The sequence below is a fragment of the Polypterus senegalus genome, chromosome 14, assembly GCF_016835505.1.
Source record: "Polypterus senegalus isolate Bchr_013 chromosome 14, ASM1683550v1, whole genome shotgun sequence".
In the NCBI taxonomy this organism is placed as follows: Eukaryota; Metazoa; Chordata; class Cladistia; order Polypteriformes; family Polypteridae; genus Polypterus; species Polypterus senegalus.
In genome coordinates, this window is record NC_053167.1 from 65,206,441 (window position 1) to 65,229,138 (window position 22,698).

Below are 22,698 nucleotides of genomic sequence, written 5' to 3' on the forward strand. Positions count from 1 at the left end.
GGTAATAGGCGTTATGTTTTGGCAGGGTGCCACAGAAGTAAATAAGTCTGTTGGCACTGAAGAACGTGAGTGGTTATGATGTAGGAAGTCTGGATGAGGTTTCCCGGACTATTGTTAAGTGGAGCACGTGAGGTCACCGTACAGAATCCTCGTCCGTTACCTGCAGGATGCAGTTCAAATATACAAAAATGGAAAATGGAAAGAGGGAGGTGTTTGAAGCAAATCATAATCTACTATCTTGTTTAATATTTCACATGTTCATATCTTGGACAGAAAACACTGCAGCTTCCTTCATTGAGCAGTCTATGTTATACAAATATTCAGGCTGCCATTACTACATTTTTATGAAACCATTATATTCTTTTATTCGTAGGATTTTGATATACTTTTTTGTATTTAATTGTGTTGTTGAGAAGTGAGCCAAATCTTAGTGTCATTAGAATGCAACACTAGAATGGAGTTAACTGATGGAACTGTAAACTGGATCAAAGGTCCAAAACATGGACCTGGGCATATAATTTTACCAATTTAGATACTTGGCCTTTGCAATAAATTGATATTATAAGTACTTTCAGGTGTCATTCAGTACGGATAACACTAAACATAACAGTATAGAGCTATAGTTATGCTATATAAAGCACTATTGAGGCTTCCTCTGGAGTGGCTTGTGCAGTTTGTCTCCATGTTACAAAAAGACATAGCAGTGTTAGAGTAATTAGAGAGATGAGTGACTAGACTCACTCCAGGACTGCAAATTACGAGTTATGAAGAGAGACTGAAGGAGTTCAGCCTTTTCAGTTTACAGAGATTAAAAGGTGACATGATAGAAGTATTTACAATTATGATGGGAGTTAATAAGGTGGCTCCTGGTGTTACTGTAAACTAAATTCTTCAACAAGACACATATGGAAACTTATCAAGAGTAAATTATATACAAATAAAAGTTTTTCTTTACACACTCATAGATGGATGGAATGCATTATCAAATCGGTTAGTAAATTAATGACTTATTACACTATATTGTTCAAAAAATTTCTCACCTAAAAGTTATATTTTCTATATGTTACTTAGCCCATGTAGTTTGCACTGGTGTCTGAGAAAAATTTTGAACAGAATGGGAACTAATAGTGACCAGTGCTGGACAAGGGCAAGCAATGTGAAAAACGTCCATGGAGAAAAGATATATTGTAGCTCATGTTGCATAATCCATTATAAGTCCATTATCGTTTCATATGCTCAACATACACAAAATGCATGCATGTTTTGCTAAAATATTGCTATTTTACTAAAATACCTACTGGAAAACTCAGTGTACTATAGAAACAGAAAAAGTGCATTCCCCAAACACAGTGCTTTTTGAATTGAATATCTGCCTCTTTCCCTCATTCATTGCTCAAGAATCCTGTCTTCAGTTCAACAGCACAATATTATGGGAATGCACATTTCCTTTTTATGTTGTATGCTTGATTTTCCAAAATATTGTTAGCAACATTTAGCTAAAAATGCATGCATTCTGCATGTTTTAAGCACACAAATGGATAATGGACATGTAGATTATGCAACAGGAGTTCCAAAAGAATTTGTTTTTCTTTTTTTCATGTACATTTTTCACATTGTTTGCCTTTGTCCAGCAATGTTTACTATTTGATCCCATTCTGTTAGATTTTTTTTAATGTATTTTCTCCTCAAAATCATGACATTACACTTTTCTCAGACACCACTACAAAGTATATTGGGCTAAGTAATATATAAAAATATGTATTTTTTGGGTGTACAGTATTGTGTAATAACTCTGATTCCAAACAATAATCTGCAAAGTATAAAACTGAATAGAAGCATAGGTTAGCTTTAAAACATTAGAAATTTCAAAATGTTTTATGTTAAATATGCAGAAAAATGTTTAGAATTGATTTATGATTTAAATTTATGGAAAAAAAATCTGCATGTGTACAAAAGTGTTATTCTCATGTCAATGAACATGTTTTCAAACAATTCAAGGCTCATACTGTCTGTTTTGCATTTTAGATTGCACTATACCAGAGACGCAGTCGATTCTGAGTGCCTAATCACTACTCTTCACAGAATAGTAAAGGTAAACTTTTCTTATAATTTATTGAAGAAAGTTCTTAATCAAAAATAAAGTGGGCAGGCATCACCATCTTCCTTTTTAACATGATTTATATTTGGCCTAGAAATTTAAAACTGTTGCAACCCCACATAAAATACTGATTTTATAGAGGTCAGTCAGGTTGGGCAGCATGCTCTGGTACAGCGCATTGCCGCGCCTTCCTCATGATGAATCAGCTTAGGATCTTGGTTAGCATCCCCCCAGACAGACACATGGTCCAGTCCCACCCTCCGGAACTGACCCTCTATCTGCCACAGTCAGGTGTTAGGTGGACATCTCCTTGGCCTGGTCCAGCCACTTGGGTCTTCAACAATGAGGATCCTGTGAGCTGGATCACCTTTGTTGGATTGCGTCACATGGCCATAGTGCCAACTGACACTTCCTCACAACAGAGGTAATGTGACTCATTTGGGACTTCATGAGCAACCATTCATTCGTCACAAAGTCAAACCAGCGGTACCCAAGGATTCTCCGAAGAGACACAGTACCAAAGGAGTCCAGTCTTTGACTCAGGTCACTGCATAGTGTCCATGTCTTACAACCACATAGCAAGACAGGAAGCACCAGGACTCTAAAGACATGGACCTTCATCCTTTTGCATAGATATTGGGAGCACCACACCAGTATCAACTGGGAAAAACGCAGAGGCTCTGCATCCACTCTGCACAGCACTCACAGTGTCAGTGTACAAGCCGGCCATGATATCCAACAAACTTCAGGGGATCCCACGAAGGCTTAGGATGTCCCACAGGGCAGCTCGATCAACCGAGTCAAAAGCTTTATGAAAATCGACAAAGGCTGCAAAGTAACTCTGTCAATATTTGCATTTGCGCTGCATGAGAAACCTCAGTGCCAGGATGCATTCAATGGTATACTTCTTAGGCGGAAAACCAGACTGCTTCGGTTGCTATTAAGTGAGCAAGTAATCACGGATCTTATTGAGGATGACCCTAGCAAGGATCTTACCTGGCACCAACAGCAGTGTTATCCCCCAGTAGTTGCTGCAATCCAGGCAATGACCCTTCCCTTTCCAGACAGGAATGACAAATACCATTTTCCAGTCAGTTGGAATGACACCAGTCTCCTAAATGGAAGCAAAGATTGCTTGCAATGCCAGGAGGTCAGCCTTACCACTAGCCTGAAGAAGTTCACCCCGTATACCAAAGATCCCTGCAGTTATCCCTCCCCTCAGCTGGTTCACCAACTGTGCAATTTCAGTGAGATTGGGTGGTTTACAGTTGATTGGATCATCAACCTAGAGAACTGTCGACCCAGAGATATCCAACATCCTAGCCATAGGATCAAATGGTTGCTTTAAACAGCTGCTCAAAGTATCCAGCCCAGCAGATCACAAATGCAGTATCTGTAAGGACTGTTCCATCAGCCACCCTGACTGCGACTCTCCGAGGAACAGATTTGGATGTACTTAATGCTTTGATTCCTCTGTAAGCAGGACGTGGGTCACTAGACCATAGATGGTGTGTCACGTGCTCACAGATTCCTCTAACAAATGCCTCCACATCTGCCGTCAGAGCCGTTTGTAGCTGTTGTTCTCAGTTCCCAGTACAGACCGGAGTTGCCATCAAGCGGTGCGCTGCAACTCCTCTTGATGATATCCAGAGTGCCCTGCGAGATGAAACACCTGTACGCTATGTTTAATTTATTTTAACAAGCAGAAATCGTTATATGTATGTGATATTACCTGACTTAAACCTGGGATCTGTCCTCTTGCAGTTTATTTTCAATGCACTTCATTAAGCAAATAATATATAGGCATTTCTAATATTATCTACAATGAAAATCGGACACTTCAGTGTTTATAAGGTTTACAGGTTCCTTATGCCACATGTACAATATACAATATGCATCTTGTTACCAATTCTTAAGAAAATGCAATTTACATTAATATTTTGCAAATACAGATATGATATGTACTTTGATCTAAATTCTAGGTGCAAATCAAACCTGTCTTTCAAACACTAACCTACAGTATGTAAATTTATAAGCTTACTTCAGGGATATACAGTTAATACCTTTTTCTTACCTTTGTATGAATGCTTTCAAACTCTGATGTATAACATGGTCTGGACAAGTGGACCTCACACTGGGGTTCAAAAAATATCCCACATAGTGAAGTATTAAAAAAAAAATGGATGTTAAATGTTGGTAGACATTTTAAAAGAATTGTTGGTAAATGTATTACATTTTTATTGTAAATGCACTTGCTTTGTTGATAGTAGTCAATATTGCATCAACAATTTTTCAATTTAACATGACTGGTACTGTTTTTGTCTTGAATGTGTTGTGTAATTTATGTACATTGTGCAAAGAATTGTCTGTAAAACTGTAGTTATCAGGATAAATAGATACCCTTGGCCAGTGCTGCTCACCAAACTGTTTTCCTTCAAAAAAAAAAACCACCAGTGGTTAGAGATCCTTTACACATTTATTAGGATTTTTGTCCTGGCACCACTGTGTGAACATTCTTAACCTCATCCTTATGACATGTGTGAATAACCAAATCTTAGTACATTTCTGGAATTTCTGAGGCTTTCTGAGTTAAAATGTCTAATGAGATATAATACAGAGAACTATACATAATATAAAACATTCCAGAATAGATAAGGGGGCTGTTTTAAAATGGGTACATTGTTGTTTATTTTGATATTTTTGTTTCCCCAAGTAAAAATTTCTGTTATGAAAACCATTCTTCACATTTTTAGTAAACATGCCTATGAGATTTTTTTTGTGTTACATACAAAACAGCAAAGTATATTTTAGGTTGATTCTTTGTCCAAGTTCTACTTAGAGACCATTTGCACTTTAGTGTATATTATCAATCTTGTACTGTATTGGTCAGACTGTTAACATGAAGAAGGTTTTGCTACTTTTGAATTTACTGGATCTTTTCATACTTTTATTGTAGCATAGAATGTAATACATTAGACCACACTACATAGTAAAAGTGATGAGGATTTTGAATCCTCTTGCCACCACAGTATACAGGTTTCTCCTTAAAAATATGATTCATTGATGATTTGCATGTAAGCAATCAAACCATTCCTTACTAATAAAAACATTGTTCTTCTCTAGTTTGGTAAAAAATATTTCATTTGATCCTCTAGACTACAGACATGGTTCCAGAAACTGCAGTTTTTTTTGTTACATGAATCATGTTACGTCAAACAGTGGTTCCTTTGAAAATAACAGCCTCATAAGAACTGTTTAGTGAAGGACTGCATCAGGTGTAGTCTGCAAAAGAAATAAGTATTTAAGACTACGGATTCAACGATACCAATACTGGTGTTAGATTTTGGTCCTATACAGTGCTTATGTACTTGTACCCATAAAAATGCACCAATGCCTAAAACCGATGCTATTAACATGAACGTATGGAAGAAAAAAAAAACACAAAATGTCTGAGAAATGTCTGAAAATGTTCTTATAATTAACGATGATAACCAAAGCCAAGTGGACTGTAAAATGTAAACGTACACATAAAAATGAGTTTGGCGAAATTGTCTCTGGTGGGGCACAGCATCAGCCAGTGATGCGGCATACTCTAGCAAGGAGAGAAAAAATGTCAAAAATGTCAAACCCAGGGGCAGTAACAATAAAAGAACCTTTTGCGCAATATATTGTTCTTGACGATCAACCACTGTCGTGTGTTGATTGGGCACCTCCTGAATGTGTTGGAACCTAAGTACAACATTCTAAGTTATGCTTACGTCATAGAGATCATCTTACCAAGGATTCACGAGTTTGTAAAAAAGCATGTTTGTCAGCATTAAGCTTCACCACTGACACATGGAGGGAGCAGCGGTGTTTATCCAGTGTCTACCATCAGCTTAACTGCACAGTGGATAGATGAGAAATTCATTGTCAGGCATGTTATGCTGCACGCAAAGTAGTTTTGAGGCTGCCAACACAGGCCACACAATAGCAGAAGCATTTCAGGAAATGCTTGGCACATGGGCCATTCCGAAAAATTATGTACACATTGTGGTCCACGACAATGCCAAAAATATGATAAAAGGCTTTGATGATGCTGGAGTCCTATGTTTTTCCTGTGTAGCTCATACATTCTGGCTGGCAGTGTCAGAGTGCATTTTTGCTAATCTATGTAATATACCCTACTTTGAGTTATCTGTTCAATTTTGAATTACTTTATTTGAGGTTTAGTCTTATAGTTGATGTTAACAGTGAAGTTGACAGTTGATGGACACAAACAAATGCTATCTTCCGGCCTCACTATAATGGTATTGGTATTGGTGAATACTAAAAAACAAGTATAGGTAGCCGTACCTGGTCTGAAAAAATGGTATTGATACATTCCTAGTTTAGACTTTAGGATGACACAGTGAACCAGTAGTTTGTGCTGCAGCCTCACAGCACCAGAATTCTGAGCTTGAATCCTGTGCCCAGTTATTGTCTTCATGGAATTAACATGTTCTCCTAGTAAAATGTGAGATTTCTTCCAAATACTCCAGCATTCCTCCTCCTCCCTTAAGACATGTCAAATGATGATTCCAAAAAGGACCAATGTGGATGCAAGTGAGATTGTATATGTTGTCCTGTGATCACAAGCACCCTGTCTAAGGCTAGTTCAAGCAGTTATTGACATGGGGAATGACAATTTGGTATGTTTCTTTTATTTCTATTTGGATATGACTCAAATTTGTAGAGGGAAGAATGCTTTTAAACTAAACTGTATATCCTTTTTTATAGTAACATTATATTGATATTTTTAGAAATTTTCAAAAGAACTGATTGAGTTTGACTTGTTCTCACTAAATAATAATGCATTGGTTAAAAAAGTAGATACATTTCATCCCTTTTGAATGTCTGGAAAGAATTCACTGTGGGAAAAAAGAAATACAAGCCTTGGAAGCCACTCATACAAAAGCTCATGCATTGAGAAAGAATCAATGAGTCAATTTACATGCACACACAAAAGTGGGATAAGGCGAGTAACACAGTTATGGCTGTAACCTTGTTTCTTAAAAACCCCTGTTTGCATGTGTGAGTCCGCCTATGGAGTCCTCCTTTGGCAAAACACTCCAATGTAATAAAAATGCCCTAAAAAGCTTAAATATCATAAACTGCTGCCATGAATCAAGAAACAAGCATGGAGCCTGTGTTTCATGAGATTGTGCCGCTGAGTTTAGCACTGCACCCCCTAATCTCATCGTAATAAATTTAGCAATTTCTGAAATATTGAGACATAATACTTCAACCAGGAGAAGAAATAATGTGACTACCTGAGCATTTGCCTCAGGAAATGTATGTTTGTGAACACTTTGACTATTTACTATTTGTGGCTGCTAGATCATGTGAGAAAAACGTGCATAGGCTAACAGAGTGCATCGGTTATGTGCAGACTGTGGAACCCTTAACTGCAATCCAGTCAAGGGTTTACATGGCCACATAAGTGGGTTACTCATGTAGAAATCTTTTTGTGTCAAACTGCTTTGTCACAGACCAATATCTCACTTTTTCTAACCAGAATAAGGATATACATATTGTTTTTCATTCACATATTTCTGTGAATAACTAGATTAAAGTGCATGTAAATGCACCCAATGTCTAACCATTTAAATCACATTAGACTGTTCCAATGATTCCCATTGTACATTCCTAACTTTTGAGCATATATTATTACTGAAGGAAAACATTTGAAGTCAGTGAGTCAATTTATGTTTTTTTTGCTCATTTTTGGCAGTACCACAGTCATTTATGGCATTGGACTTTTGATATATGTTTTAATGTGGGGAACTGTGTAGCTCAATAGGGGTTTCCATGAAAAAAAATGATGCAACCTGTGGTTCATTACGTTAATAAATACATAAAGAATGAAATGTTGAACCATCGCTAGATACTGTAAATTAAGGCATTTCTGTAGGTTTGTACAGATTATCACTTTTTGTCAAGTGCATTATTTTTTTAGGACTGCCACTGGAGCTGGGCTGAGCCTACTTTCATTTTTCCCACTTTTGATTTTGTCTTTTGAGGGTTTTTTAAGATGCCTAAACACTGACTCCCACAGTGGCACCTTCCTGTGCTTCATGTGCTTTCTGTCATTGCTTTTTTGTTAATTAAAGTAATTATTTATCTGTTAGCCATTCCTTTTTTCTCTTTCTTGTCTACATTGTCTCCTTCACATTCACTTTAAGCCTAATGGTGATTATCTGGTTTTATCAAGTCTTTTGCTTGCAATGTAATTTGTGCAAGGTGATAACTGTCACTTTAACTGATTCCTATTAAATTAATGACAAATTTGAAAATTGTTATTATATAGGTAATATAATCTACTAGGGGTTAATGACTAACAAGTATAAGAATGATGCCTTGCTCAATTATTCAGAAACTGGAACAACAGTCTAATATCACTGCAATACACAAACCTCACACTGAAATTTCATTCTCTGTGAAAGCACTGAAAAGCTTAACTGAAAATTATTTTTTCTAATGTGACATTGTTTATATCAAGGTGAAAAACAACAAAATATAGAGCAATCTTTTCCAACAATAATTTAAATTGTTTGGGGTAAATATGTTCCTTTGGAACAGTTTTGGTCTCTGCCTCCAGGTAGATAATCCTCCAAGATGTTCAGGTTAGTTGAATAATATTTGTGCATAACATTTTTCAAATAGTGCCACATATTCTCACTTGGACTGAGATCAAGGCTTTGACTGGGACCTTTCTGTCTTTGAACCACTCCAATGTTATTCTTGTTTTGGAATCATTGTCATTTGTGCCCAAGCTTCAAACAAAGTACTCTTCCAGTATTTATTTAAAATTTTCACTCTCTCTTTTTCCTTATATTTTTTTGATTTGCCCAGTCCATTATGATGAAAAGTAGCCTAATGTCGAAATGCTGCCACCACCATACTTGGCTGCGGTTATGATGTTTTTGAGGAGTGGCTGGTGTTACATTTTTGCCACAAATACCTGTTTCAGCCTAGAAGAAAAAGGTCTTGGTCTCATCTGACCTCAGAATTTTTCCCTTTTTTATCTCATGCTTTTTTCACAAGCTTCTGACATGCTTTCATGTGTCTTTTTTTGTTTAGGTCAGTGTTCTGCAGAGCTTATGATATGGCTAATTGGTGTGCCTTTATTTCAGCCTTAGCTACTGAACCCTGCAGCTCCTTCAAAGTGATTGTTAGCCTCTCTCTGGCTTTCCTCACAAATCTTTAATAATAGTTCTGCCGAGTTTTACGAAGCAGCTTTATCTAGTCAGTGTCTGGGTGGTTTGATGCAGCTTCCACTTGCTGATAATTGAACCAGCATTGCCCAGTGGGTTGTTTAAACACTTGGATATTCTTGTGAGCCCTTTTTATAATTTACTGTATGTGTTTACAGTATATTATTTCCATTCAGTTCATATTCACAGCTATCCTTCAGATTCTTAAATAAAGTTACTTTAACTATGGCATTTTATCCAAACAAAGTGTCAGTTACCTTAATGGTTCACTGGGGGAGGCCATTTGAAAAAACAATTGTATACTTGTAGAATGTTCATAACACATAGCTTATTTTCCCCCTCTTATTAATTTTTTTTTCACAGTTAAAAAGCCAATTGTAAGTTTCAGAGCTTTGAAATAAAAATATCACATAGAATAATTTTTTAGTGTTGTGTTTGTTATGCAGTAAAATCAAAGAATTTCTGAAGAGTGTCGATGTCATAATTGAAAGTCACTTGTTTCGTATATTTTGAAATGTAATGTCAGAGCAATAGGGGTCTAGAACTTAGTTTGAAATATGGAAATGTTCATGGTTTCACAGACATATTAAGGAAGAGAGAGATATTTAGAGATTTTAACAAAATAAAGTTTATACACAAGAAGAGTAGAAACGCTTTGAAATAATGAGAAATACGACTTTACTTTCCCAGCTGTCTCTCATTTTTATATTATAAGCATTGTGGTCAGATGTTTTAACACCTAGTTTTTAAAGATAAATGATTAGATAGAATTTATTGAAAATAATTTGGAAATGAACAGAGTGAAGCCTAGCAGAAATCTTTTTGTTTTTCTCATGTTTTAAAGTTATTAGAGGTAAAGCAGAAAGCTTCTAATTTATTTGTCATCTTTGAATAATTTCTGTCTAACCTGAGAAGTGAATTAATGTAAACCAAATGATAAAGGTGCATTCAAGTTACAAGATATGATATCCGACTGGGGAGAAATGCACGTGGCATCTTCCCATTTATACTTTTCACCAGTTTTTCATTTTAGTGTTAAGGATGACTTTTAGGCCAATCACATACAGTACAAGTAAGATAAAGGAACTAAATAAAAGCAAGCAAAAGATGCTACTCTTGTATTTTGTTGGAGACCTCTGTAGAAGCAATCTGAATTTAACATATTTAAATTGTGCTCATCTGGACATTGAGATTGTTGAGACAGGCAGTGATCCTGTCCCTTCCTGAGGTGCTTCCTGGAGTAATTTATGCTTTGGGAATTGTTAACTTAATTAAGAATCTGGTTTTGTTTGCAAATTAAGAGACCCACAGGAAACAGTTCATTCTGTTTATGTATATAACTTAACCATTTCTTGTCAGTACTGACACACATTTATTCAAATTAAGAGACTTTAATGGCAGTTCTCTAATTTTTAGTGTTTAGTGAGCTGAATTTGTTTAAATGAAGCATATTGGCTATGTGGTTGCCTACCAAGCTGTCTGGGTAGACATTGTTAAAATACTTTATTAAATTAATATTCAGATCCTAACATGATATTGAACAGAATATATACCCCCTTATTCTCTTAATGCAAGTTTATTCATCCATTTTTACATGTTCATTTAACTTAAAATATCCAGGATGTATTATTTATCAATGGCCAGGCATTAAAGACTTTTGTTACAAGGTTGCCCTCTGCTGGGTAATGTGGATTTTCAAATTCATTTATTTAACCTAAAGATGTGTATACTGTAGCGAATTTGTATTAGCAGATCTAAATAAATTGTTGAAGTTAGATTTTAAATATTGTACTGATCTTCACTTTACAGCATATAAAGGAATTACAAAGTATGGCGCCTGCATGTTTCAACAATTTTAAAAGTAAGCAGCTACTTTTTATTACAAGTGTTACATTTCCCATGGTGGCAATCATGATCAGAACAAATGTCAGTCTACAAAGATACAAAGGTTTTTATGAAATTCAAAGAGAGAGTTTGAAACGGGTGAACACAAAACCAACAAAGACCTGAATGTTCTATTTCAGGGATGCTTATCATCAGCCAGTAAACTGTTTCTTTTCTCTAAGTCCCACTCCATGTGTGTTTGTTGTTGACAATGTACAGATTTTTTTACAAGGATAGGGTTCAGTGATTACCATAAAATACTGCTTTTAAGTAACTTTTGTATTATACTCTTGATGCAGGTCTAGACCAGCAACACATGACTATACAGTATATGTATATACTTTCTAAACTGAGACGCACCAGAGTATACCATCTGGTATCAGTATTTTCTGTGGTCAGCTGTGGTAGGTCTATGATTATCATGAGAAGGAAATATTCCACTAATTCTGTCAAGTCTGTGGATTCAAATAAAATTTCCACCTACGTAGTTCTTATCATGACTACTAAATAGAACATTCCATGATACAAAGCTGTTACCCTTTTTTAGCTGAGCAGTATTCCAATAGTATTTCATTGTAATTTGGTTTCTGTGTAAATATTATTGTTAGTCAAGTGTTACACTCTTTGTCTTGTCTTACTGGATTGTGGATGCTGTTCTGCGGCAGACTACATACTGTATATTGGGTTCACATTCTATAATCATTTAGTATAAGGGAGGGAGTGATGGGCGGCACGGTGGTGCAGTGGTAGCGCTGCTGCCTCGCAGTTAGGAGACCCAGGTCCACTTCCTGGGTCCTCCCTGCGTGGAGTTTGCATGTTCTCCCAGTGCCCGTGTCTGCGTGGGTTTCCTCCGGGCGCTCCGATTTCCTCCCACAGTCCAAAGACATGCAGGTTAGGTGGATTGGTTATTCTAAATTGGCGCTAGGGTCTGCCCGGGATTGTTTCCTGCCTTGTGCCATGTGTTGGCTGGGATTGGCTCCAGCAGACCCCCGTGACCCTGTGTTCGGATGCAGCAGGTTGGAAAATGGATGGATGGATGGATGAGGGAGTGATTGCATATTATGAATTGTCAAGCAATAGCATAAGCTGCAGAGTACAGAGAAATGTTTCTCACACAATTGTACTTGTTTCTGGAATGATTAGTATAGTTGAGCAACATGAAAATGAAACTTAAAAACTGCAGAGTCCACTTTAAATCTAGTTGTAATTATGATAGTTTATTTATACTATGACAGATTATCTCAAAGTTTTTTAAAATTATTTTCACCTTTCACATCATATTGTTGAATGTCTTTTATTTTCACAATGTAGTTTGCCCCTCCTTGGACGTTTACCTCTGCCCTTTGACGACAAACTTTGAAAAATGCAGAGTTAAAGGGTTTATTGTTTGCAAATTATTGGTAGCTAAAACATTTAATTTGATTTTTTTTGTATTAAGGTGGTCCTGCATTAATTTTTACTTGTGACTTTGCTTACTCTCTGATTTTACACTAACTGAGGTATTTGAGTGATCGTTGGTGTGAACTTCATTATAAATATATTTGGGGTGGAAGAATGTGTTAATTAAATTACAATATAAATGTCATTGTACTCCATATGCTTTCCAGTTTTCTTGTAATACTTGTCCACTGAAAGGCTTCTGTTCTGCTGTCAGTGAGAATTCCATTTGAATTACTTGTTTTTGTGTGCAGCCAAGATTATTGCTGTGTCAGACTATGGTCTGCAGTTTGGGAAAAAATGTTTAACAAAAGGAAGTAAAACTACAAACTGCATTCCTACTTGGAAACACTGAACTTTTTTATGTGTTTATGCATGACAGAGTCAATTAATGCAATTGTTTTCTGACTTTTACCTTATTCCTCATTCTACATGCCTTTGAAATTCATCTGAGGTTTCATTATATGTCTGAAATTTGTGGGTTTATGCTTTAAAATGTTCCTAGAATTCTTTTTATAGCCGGAGAGTGAGAAACAAGACTTTACTCATAAAAGACAATCTATGTGCCATCACTCTCACAAGGTCAGCTTGGCTAGTTGATCATTGTATGCATTTCTGTCTACCTCACAAGTGCTCTCTTCTTTTTTTAAGTGCAGCTGAATGGTGTAGAAGAAATATGATTATAGTATTTGAGTGAGCCATGTTGAACGCTGATTGTCTTTTTTCCCAGTAGTGTTGCTTAAAGGCCTTACAGGATTTGTCTGAAAAATTCAGTTCCTTTGCGTTCTCTTTGATTTTTCCCACGTTGAATGTGTACATTATGAGACTGCTCAGTTTTTAGGACTGCTGCATTCGTTCTGAGAAAACAAGTATGGTTTATGTTCTACAATGTGAAGTCTGCTCTGTTGATTTATTATGTCACATATAAAGCTCTGTAAACTGGTAATTATTTCGGTATGGCCATGGGTAACACAACATAAATATATATTATATGCTGTATGTATATAAAAAAAAGAAAGTTGTTCTGTGTTGACCATTTAAGAAGAAATGAGAAATGCAACATTTTTGTCTGTGCTGTATGAAGTCAACCCCGACATAGACAGACACAGGAGGCACAAGTACAAACACAAGATTTATTTTCTTTTGTCTCTCGTGGGAAATACCTTCCCCCATTTCATGCAAGCGCAACACAGTCCCAAAGCACAGCTAAGCACAACACAATTCTTCTCTTTCTTTCTCTTTTCCTTCCTTCACTTCTCCAGGCAAGCTTCGTCGTCCTCCTCCCGACTCCTTTATTTAAGGCACCCAGAAGCGCTGCAGGAGCTTGATGACCTTCTTCCGGCAGCACTACCGGGTGTGGCAGAAGAACTGCCCATACAGGCTCAGCAGCACCTCCTGGTGGCGTCTCTGGATCCCAACAGGATATTCAACTCCAGCTCCCATGGAGCTCAGTGAGAGTTCGAGACACTGCTGTAACCCAAGGGGTCTGCTACCTAGCACTCCGGGGGAGGTAATACTGTGGCCAATGTTCCTCTCACGGTCCCTCCATCTTGGAGGCGTCCTGGCCGGGCAAGCTGTTTACTGCTTAGTAACTAATTCTGTGTTTCAGAATTTATTTTCTATTTAAATTTTATTATTCACCTTTTTCCTTTCCATATTTTCTCTTATGTGATGGGCAGTGTAGCCTTTTGAAGGACCGAAGTAGCACATCAGACGGTTTGTCAGTGGAACAGACATGGAACATAGTATACAAACTTTGCCTAGTGTTTATATATTAACAACTTTATCATTTTACATTTGCTAAAAGAACTTTTGAAATCCTGCCATGTAAATTGAGTTTGTTTCTTATATTCAGCATTATGATCAGACATTATGTGCTTGTAATAATGTGTCTGATATCGGCTTCATAAACACAAATCTCTTGTTGGCATTCTAGGACAAGATAGGTGCCTATAATTTTTTTTTTCTTTTTCCAAAAGATGTTGGTAACCAATATTTTTCATTTATTGACTTATCTGCATTTCAGACAAAATGGCATTTCTTAAGGTGAAATGATTTCACTACATCGCAGTGAAGAATAGGCATAATAGATTCTTGAGTCTAAGCATGGAACAGTTCTATCCAAAATGATGACGGAAGTATTTCAGCAGATGGATATGACTTCCAATTTAGTTACTTTTTAAAGGCTTGCCCAGCAAGGGTCTCTTGTATTGATACCATATGAGCAGAAAAATCCTCATTTGGACTGTTGTGCCACATAGAGACAGGTTGGCTATGTAACAAGATGGAAGTACATTCACTTTGCAAAATCTGAAAGGAGTACAGCAAAGCAAAGCAAAAAAACATAACATCATGAACATGGCATACACTGTGGATTTAAATGGGAATGGGCAATGAGCAGTACTGATGAAAACATTAGCAGATTAATTTGAATTTCATTTCTTTCACAATTTACAATCAACTTTAACTAATTTGAATAGCTGAAGTTTCTCTCCTGCAGCTCAAACATAAAGAGAGGAATTAAATTGAATGGAAAAAGAGTGGAAACATGAAAACAATCAGTTCAGCACATATTTTTAACTTTAAAATGGTCAGTGAAATGAAGAACTGCTGGTTTCCTTGTACAAACCATTAATGTTAGTTTACCTGGTAGTTTTAAGTTGACCTAGTTTGTGCTTGAGTATGCTCTTTGATGTGCTGGCACCAAGGTGACTTCAGCGCCCAGGATTCTATTGCTGGAGTAGGCAGTTGTGAAAATGTATAGATAAATAGATAGATGGACAAAGTGATTATAGTTCTAAATGCCTTTGACAACAGCCACAATTGTTACATAAAATATTACATACTAAAGGTGTGTAAGTGACAGTGACTTTGGAGCCATTGGCCAGCAGTTAATAAAACACTGCAGCACAAAGTGAAGCCCCTGTTTTATTGTACTGGACATCATTTTTAATTGTTTGTCAGTGATTTCTGCTGCAGCACCCCATCTCTGGTTTAACTCTAGAATTACCAGAGCCTGCGAAAAAACTCGTAAATCCGTCCCACCTTAAATCGCTTCTTAAAATCGTTCACAGCTCTCCACCAGCGTCTTTTGCCATCTAAATGTGCTGATAAAAATCGGGCTGCAAGTAGCCGACTATTCCATCCCCCCACCGACTTAGAACGTGCACAAACTTCTGCCAGTGCCAAATTAATAACATTCGACGTTTTGAAGAAATCATTTTATGACACGATTTACCTTTATTTATTTACTTACTTCCTAAAGCCTAAACTCACATGTAGTGTGCAGAGGGCATGCTCAAAAATGTGTGTAATGCCACGAAAAGTGCCTGCTGACACTATAGTATGCAAGCAATGGTATGTGCATTCTTGCTCCGATGTAGAAGGGAGCTGAGTTTACCTCTGTTATAGCACGTCTATGTGAAAACAGCAGTGTCAGATGGTGGGGGGTGGGGGCTTTGGGAAGGATCCTGAATGTGACTGAGAGAATGAAAAGTGAATTAAAAAAAAACAAAGCTAACCTTTACAAGTATCATAAATTAAACCGGCTGTTACAGACTGAAATCAAATGTATGTTTTTATTCTAAAATAGTAAGACTAAGAGCAGTTTACTTCTCAAAACGGAGGGGTGCAGGATCGAACTCATGACCTTTTGATTCCCAGTCGGCAGCTGATTCTATTGCGCCACGGAGGCAGTCATAATAAACGGCTGTCAATGTCGCATGTTAAGGCGGCTTTTTGTTTCTGCAGTTATATTTTTGAATAAAAGCGCAATTGTTGTGTTAGATTTGTACCTTTTGTGAAAGTATTTCTTGGTTACTTTAGGCTTCATACATTATATAGTTTATGCCTACATTTTGTCATCTACTAGTAGAATATAAAAAACGTTTCTGTTTTAACAATGTGTTTACACAGATTACTGTAGAAACGGAACAGACATGAAATGCATGTGTTCCAAATAACGATCTATTATTTCCAGTCTAAAACTCCACTTCACTCCCAGAAAATCAATCAAGGCATTGAAAATCAATCAAGGCATCGGTGGGGGGGATGGAATAGCCGGCTGCTTGCAGCCTGATTTTTATCAGCACATTTAGATGACAAAAGACACTGGTGGAGAGCTGTGAACTGTTTTAAGAAGTGATTTAAGGTGGGACGGATTTACAAGTTTTTTCCTAGGCTCTGGTAATTCTAGTGTTAATTAGCCATAAGCATTGTGTATGAGTCCAGCTGTTTAGCTAAAGATGTCTTTCTAATGTCTGCCGGTGTTTCACAATGTTAAGTTGTAGAATTGTTTTTTTGTATTTTTTTTAGAATTTTCGTTATTCACAACGCTGCTTTGTCATAATCAACTGGAGATGTAAGCAAGTAACTGTGACACTGTATAACATCAGAACTTTGGAAGCATTGTAAAAGCTGCATAAGAGTGTGAGAAACTTTTTGTGGTTTTTGTTTGATATTCAGGAGTGTTGGCTTAGAGCAGTGCTTCTCAATTATTTTCTGTCATGCCCCCCCTAGGAAGAAGAAAACATCTCGCGCCCCCCGCGCGACTATAAATAGTATCATTTGTCTATAAAATTGTTATAAGTACACTTCTGCATAACACTGTATCCTTATTAACGTATAAGAGAATAAAAAAAGAAATATGGACCAATTTACAACAAAGAATAGCTTTATTAAATGTAACAGAAAAGATTTAAAGTGCATTCTAAATTCAAAAAAAATTTTAAAGGAAAATTAAAAAGCATGTTCCCCGAGGTCAAACGGGGCGCGCCCCACTATTTGAGAAGCACTGGCTTAGAGGAAAGCAGATGGAAAAGCAGCTATTCTATCTAGTACAGCAGAATGAATCTGAAGTAAAACAGCTACAGCGTCGGACAACATTGAGCAAAAAAGTGGCATCTCTTGTGACTTGTGTTCTTTGAGAATATTCCAAAGATACTGTGCACCCTTATGATGTCTTATTGCTCTGCACAATTTCTTAATGTTCCATAAAAGAGACCCTCTACTGTTGTTGTTTTAAATTTTTCTCTATATTAAAAAGATTAAAGACCTGACCATTAAATTTAGGAAAAGTGCTAAGACACACGAAATTGGTTGCGCTCAGCCCAAAGCATATTGCATGTAATGCATTTATGAGGAGTAAGGAACTTTGGTGTTTTGGACCTTGCAAACAGAAGACAGGCTTGTCAGACTGATGTCACCTGTTTAAAGTAACATGACAGATTGAGGCTGAGCTTGTTACATCTAGAAAGGATTTGCAGCGCACCAGGAACCTCATGCATAATGCTGTGTGTAGAATTCACACTAAAACATAGCGTACACACAAAAGTGGAAATGTATGTATGCACAAAAAATCCAGATGCATAAATATGTGCATATGCCATCTTCCACATTCTTCCACTCAATAGATCCTGGTCAGTGTGAAATGTAATGCACGTGCATGCACCTGCCACCCCACCCCAAATCCTCCTAGAATTACACCTCTTTGAATATGCAAAACAATATAAATAGCCCCTTACCATCAGCGTTTCAAGAAAAGACAATGGCAAAAGCATGGGGACAAAAAAAAAAAAACTTCTGCGAATGCGAACTGGAGGTCCTGCTAAGTGAAGTAGAGGCAAAGAAAAATGTACTGTTTGGTGGCTTAGGCAGTGGAATAAGCAATAAAAGGCAACTGATGGAGTGATATAGCATGGCGGATGTACTCAAAAGTTCAGGACCAGAAAATTGCACTGTGCCAGAAATAAAAAAAAAAAAATTGGTCAGACATCAAAGTCGCTGTGAAAAGGAGAGTCGCAGCCCATTGTCCAAATGTCAACACCACTGGAGGAAGTAGTGAACTCCCAGGGTTCATGCCATTTGAGCAGCGAGTTGCTGCAAGTATTGGCGACACACTTGTGTCTGGCATTTTACCAGTGGGGGAGGGAGATTCTGACATTACCGCAGGTGACAGTGAGTTGTAATTTCTTTTTTTGCTTATTATTATCCATACTCGTGTAAATAATTTGCATGTGTAATAAGACAAACAGCAGATGCAGTATTAATTACTGTTTATTCAGTTCCAGACAATATTACAAAAGCTGACCCTCACGCTGAGGATGTGGCTCCATGCGATGACAGTGCTGCTTCTGTGCCAACCACATTTTCGGATGCTGGCTGCTCACACAACCATGCCTCAGAAACCACTGGGTGACCATCTGGCCATGTGCTGTTGTATGCTGGTTTGGAATCACAAAATGCATTGTGAGAGATGTAGCCAACAAACTATGAATATAAAGGCAATACTGTTTAATATTGACCTCAAATTAAATGAATTTGTGACAAAATTAAATCATGCATCTGCTTACCCATTTTTACATTCTGTTAATTACATTCAATCGACGTTGTAACGCTGTCTGATGTGGCTGATCATTTGGTGTTTCAGGGTCAGGTTCATCATACCGCATCTCTTCATGTATGGGCAAGCCACAATTGTGTGCCATATTATGTAGAACGTTACATGCTTGCACAATGCAACAAACTTTTTGTGGACTACAGAGCAGCACTCCACCAGTATCTTATCCAGGCAGTGCCAACGGCCCGTAAGCTGCGCTATAGTATATTCTACCAATGCCCGAGCCAGAAAGTGGAGTCACAATAAAATTGCTGTTGTTCACTCAGTGGTTTGGAGAGCGGGGTGAAAAGTTACGTCTTCAGTGTGTACCCATTGTCACCTCAGTAATCGTGTTATATGGTTACATCATACAGATAACGTACAATTTTGACCAAAGAGGTAATATTAAATGTCTTCTCTTACTGAGAAGCCAGCCATCATGCACAGCACCATTTTCAAGTTTCTTCCCCGAACTACTATTTCTCAGGATGAATGAGTCATGAGTTGAGCCAGCCCATCTCGCATCAACATTAATGAGGCGCATTTTTGTATCACAGATGATTTGCACATTAGTAGAGTGAAAATGCTTTCTATTTACATAAATTCATTCTTGGAAAGCACCTTTATAGCAATATTTGTGCAGTCAACCTCTCTGATTACATTGGGAAAACTGGAAGTTGCAGTATATTGCGCTTTGATGTTTGCCTGTTCAACCACAGTGTACAGAAATCTTATATATCTTCTTGACAAGCGGATAATGCCATCCCATACAACTAGCATGGCATGACTCCGTGATGACTGAGAAATACCTGTGGCTTAAAACCCGAGAGTGGACAGAACTTGCAAAGGAGCAGGTATAGCACAATTCCTCACAGTTTGCCTTTGTAAACTGACCTTGGTTCAGTACACACCTCCAAGAGGATAGCTCTTGGAAATCTAAACCAATTTAGAAGCCAGTCATCATCATGTGCCAAGAATGATCTCTGAATACGCATTTGTTTCTGATTCTTCCATTTGCAATGTCCTCTAATAATGCTAAAGCAGCTATGGTAGTGGAATAGTTTGGCCATTCTGTGCACCATTCTGTTGTAAGAGATTGATTACAAACAGGTGCCTTAAATTTACAAACAATATGCAGTTAATGTCAGTGTATTTGGTAAAGTCTGCGTCGTGGATGTGAATCTAAAAAAGAAAGGGAAACTACACAGGACCAGTAACACTGCTTTGGTGCTGGGTGCCGCCAGTTTGCAAAACCGAGCAGACAACACACGTGCCAGGGTGGGTGCTGACGTGGTAATGTGCATAGATTTACGACAAGTTACATTTTTATACATCATGATGTGAGTGTGGGAAGGGGCGTACGCAACATTTTGTGCATACACACTATTTATACATGAGGCCCCAGGTCTGTTAGGCAACACATTATATATTATTAGAAAAAGGGGGCAAGTCTGTAATACTTTGGAAATGTGAAACTGCACTATAAAGTCATCATCGAGTCAATTTGTTATGCTGTTCCACCTCTAGTCACGTAATCTGACATCCTCAGATGACAAGATCGGCAACTGAGTCGTCAAGTTTTACATCCCATGCAACTAGAAGTCATGAAATGTGCCACTAACTGTATGGAGTTTTGCAGTATATCCATTTTCTCCAATTGCTTTTCCCACTAAAAACTTAAAGGGTATATATTAGGAGTTAACCCTAGACAGGATGTCAGTCCATTACCAACTGGACACACACCCACACTCATTGGCATTCATTCAGACCTAATTTAAAGTTAAAATTTAACCAGACATGAGCATCTTAGGGTTGGGTCACTAGAGAAAGCCAGCTTGGTGAAGGCTGGAATTTGATGTCATCCATTTTTAAATTAGTATAGATGGAATTATCGATATCATTTACATACTGTATGTAGGGAAATGGCTCTACCACCTCCTGTAGTGCTTTCCTATAAAATATATTATAGCCACAAGAAAATGAAGTTAAGCGAATATTTAATGTTAAATAATTATAATGGTATTCATTTTGCTGGCAATAAAGGAACCTAAGGGATAGTTGTTAACTCAGGGTAAGGAGCTTAGTTGCAACTTGCAGAAAATATTAGCAGAATCATCATCATTCATTTATTGTATCACATACAGTCCAACGAATAGTCTTCTTGCTTCAGGAATGAACATTTGCTTAGAAGATTGGTTGTTTATTTGAAACAATATTTTATTTCAAATAGAGAAGACAGTAAAACATGATGTATTTACAACTCTTAAACCATGGCAGATCTGCAGAACACAACTGCCAAGCTACCTCCTTTTAATAAGTAACCAGACACTGGCCTAAACCAGCTGCAGCCAGCACTGTGCAGTCACAGTGAATTTCTCCAGCAAATAACTTGCAAAACAGGCTTACATGCAAGGCACTCTCATAGCCACAGTTTACTCATTGCTGTGTTTATATAAAAATTTTGAGGCAAAGCAAAAATCTTTAAAGTGGACCATCTGATTTGTCAGGGTAACATACAGTTTTCATTGTATTTCTGGTGTGTATTACACCATTTGTGCATACACTCCATGTACTTGTGTTACTGAGCAGGTTTGCATAGCATTAGTGATTTCAAGCTTTGTTACTGCTACTAGGGTGTTGTACTGTGTTAGCCATTACATCTTGCCTGAAGAAGGGGCCTGAGTTGCCTTGAAAGCTTGCATATAATAATCTTTTTGTTAGCCAATAAAAGGTGTCATTTTGCTTGGCTTTTCTTTACTGCTGCTAGAGAGACTGGCTTCTTGCTACTGTTTGTCATTTCAACCAGTTGGTGGTGCTGTTGACTACTTTTTTCTACCTCTAATTTATTATTCATATAGTGTTTTTAGTACTCAGTGTAATCCCCGAAATGCCTGGTAGACTACAGCACAGTGGCTTTCTGTGACTGAAGGTGAATATTATTGGATGGTTTTTGTCCTGCCAAATTTCAATTGCATATTGTCATGACACATTTGATTTGCAACAGAATTCTTCTATGTTTAATAACATATGATGATTATCCTCTCTGTTACTGTAATCCCACCACAGATACTCACATAATATGAGACAATTGTGAGTGCATCAGCTTTGACTTTTGATGACTTTTTATTCAAAAGCATTTCAGCAACTTGTTGAAATGGTTAAGCTGGTTGCTTCAGCAGATTTCTGTATAGTTGAACAAAAGAAACTGGATTTAAAAAACCCTCTGGGCTTTTAAAGAGCAAAAATTCTCCAAGACTAAAATACCCATGCTTACTGACCAGCTGTTACAGCAGTATGAGCTTGATTCTTTGCCGACATTCCATTTAAAACCTACAACTTAGTTAATGTTCAGTTTCATGGGCGCCTAGGATAGCAACATCTTGTATCTATCTATCTATCTATCTATCTATCTATCTATCTATCTATCTATCTATCTATCTATCTATCTATCTATCTATCTAATCTATTAAAATGTCTCTGTACCTCTAAATGTTGCGTCTACAGATGACTCTATCCATGATGTTCACTTTACAGAAAAAATGCTGGCTGCACATGCCTGTAGGTGGGTAATATTGTCAATATTATTTTCCTTCTTAGTAGGCAGGTGAAAGAAATAGTGTGAAGTGCAGTGAAATTTGAGCAATTTGGCATCAGGCACCCCTGTCAAA

The 22,698-nt window shown here is 37.3% G+C and overlaps 1 protein-coding gene across 2 annotated transcripts in view; it reads left to right on the top strand.

Moving 5' to 3' along the window:
• LOC120515264 (guanine nucleotide-binding protein G(I)/G(S)/G(O) subunit gamma-7-like) overlaps nt 1–22,698 on the top strand; it is a 240,871-nt gene that overhangs the window by 87,459 nt on the left and 130,714 nt on the right. Inside the window, exon 2 of one of the 2 annotated variants that reach the window (XM_039736100.1) lies at nt 2,026–2,092. The exons of the other annotated variant lie outside the window; for it this stretch is intronic. The gene's annotated coding sequence lies outside the window, so the exon portion shown is untranslated. The remainder of the gene's footprint in view (nt 1–2,025; nt 2,093–22,698) is intronic. 2 annotated transcript variants of the gene reach the window in all.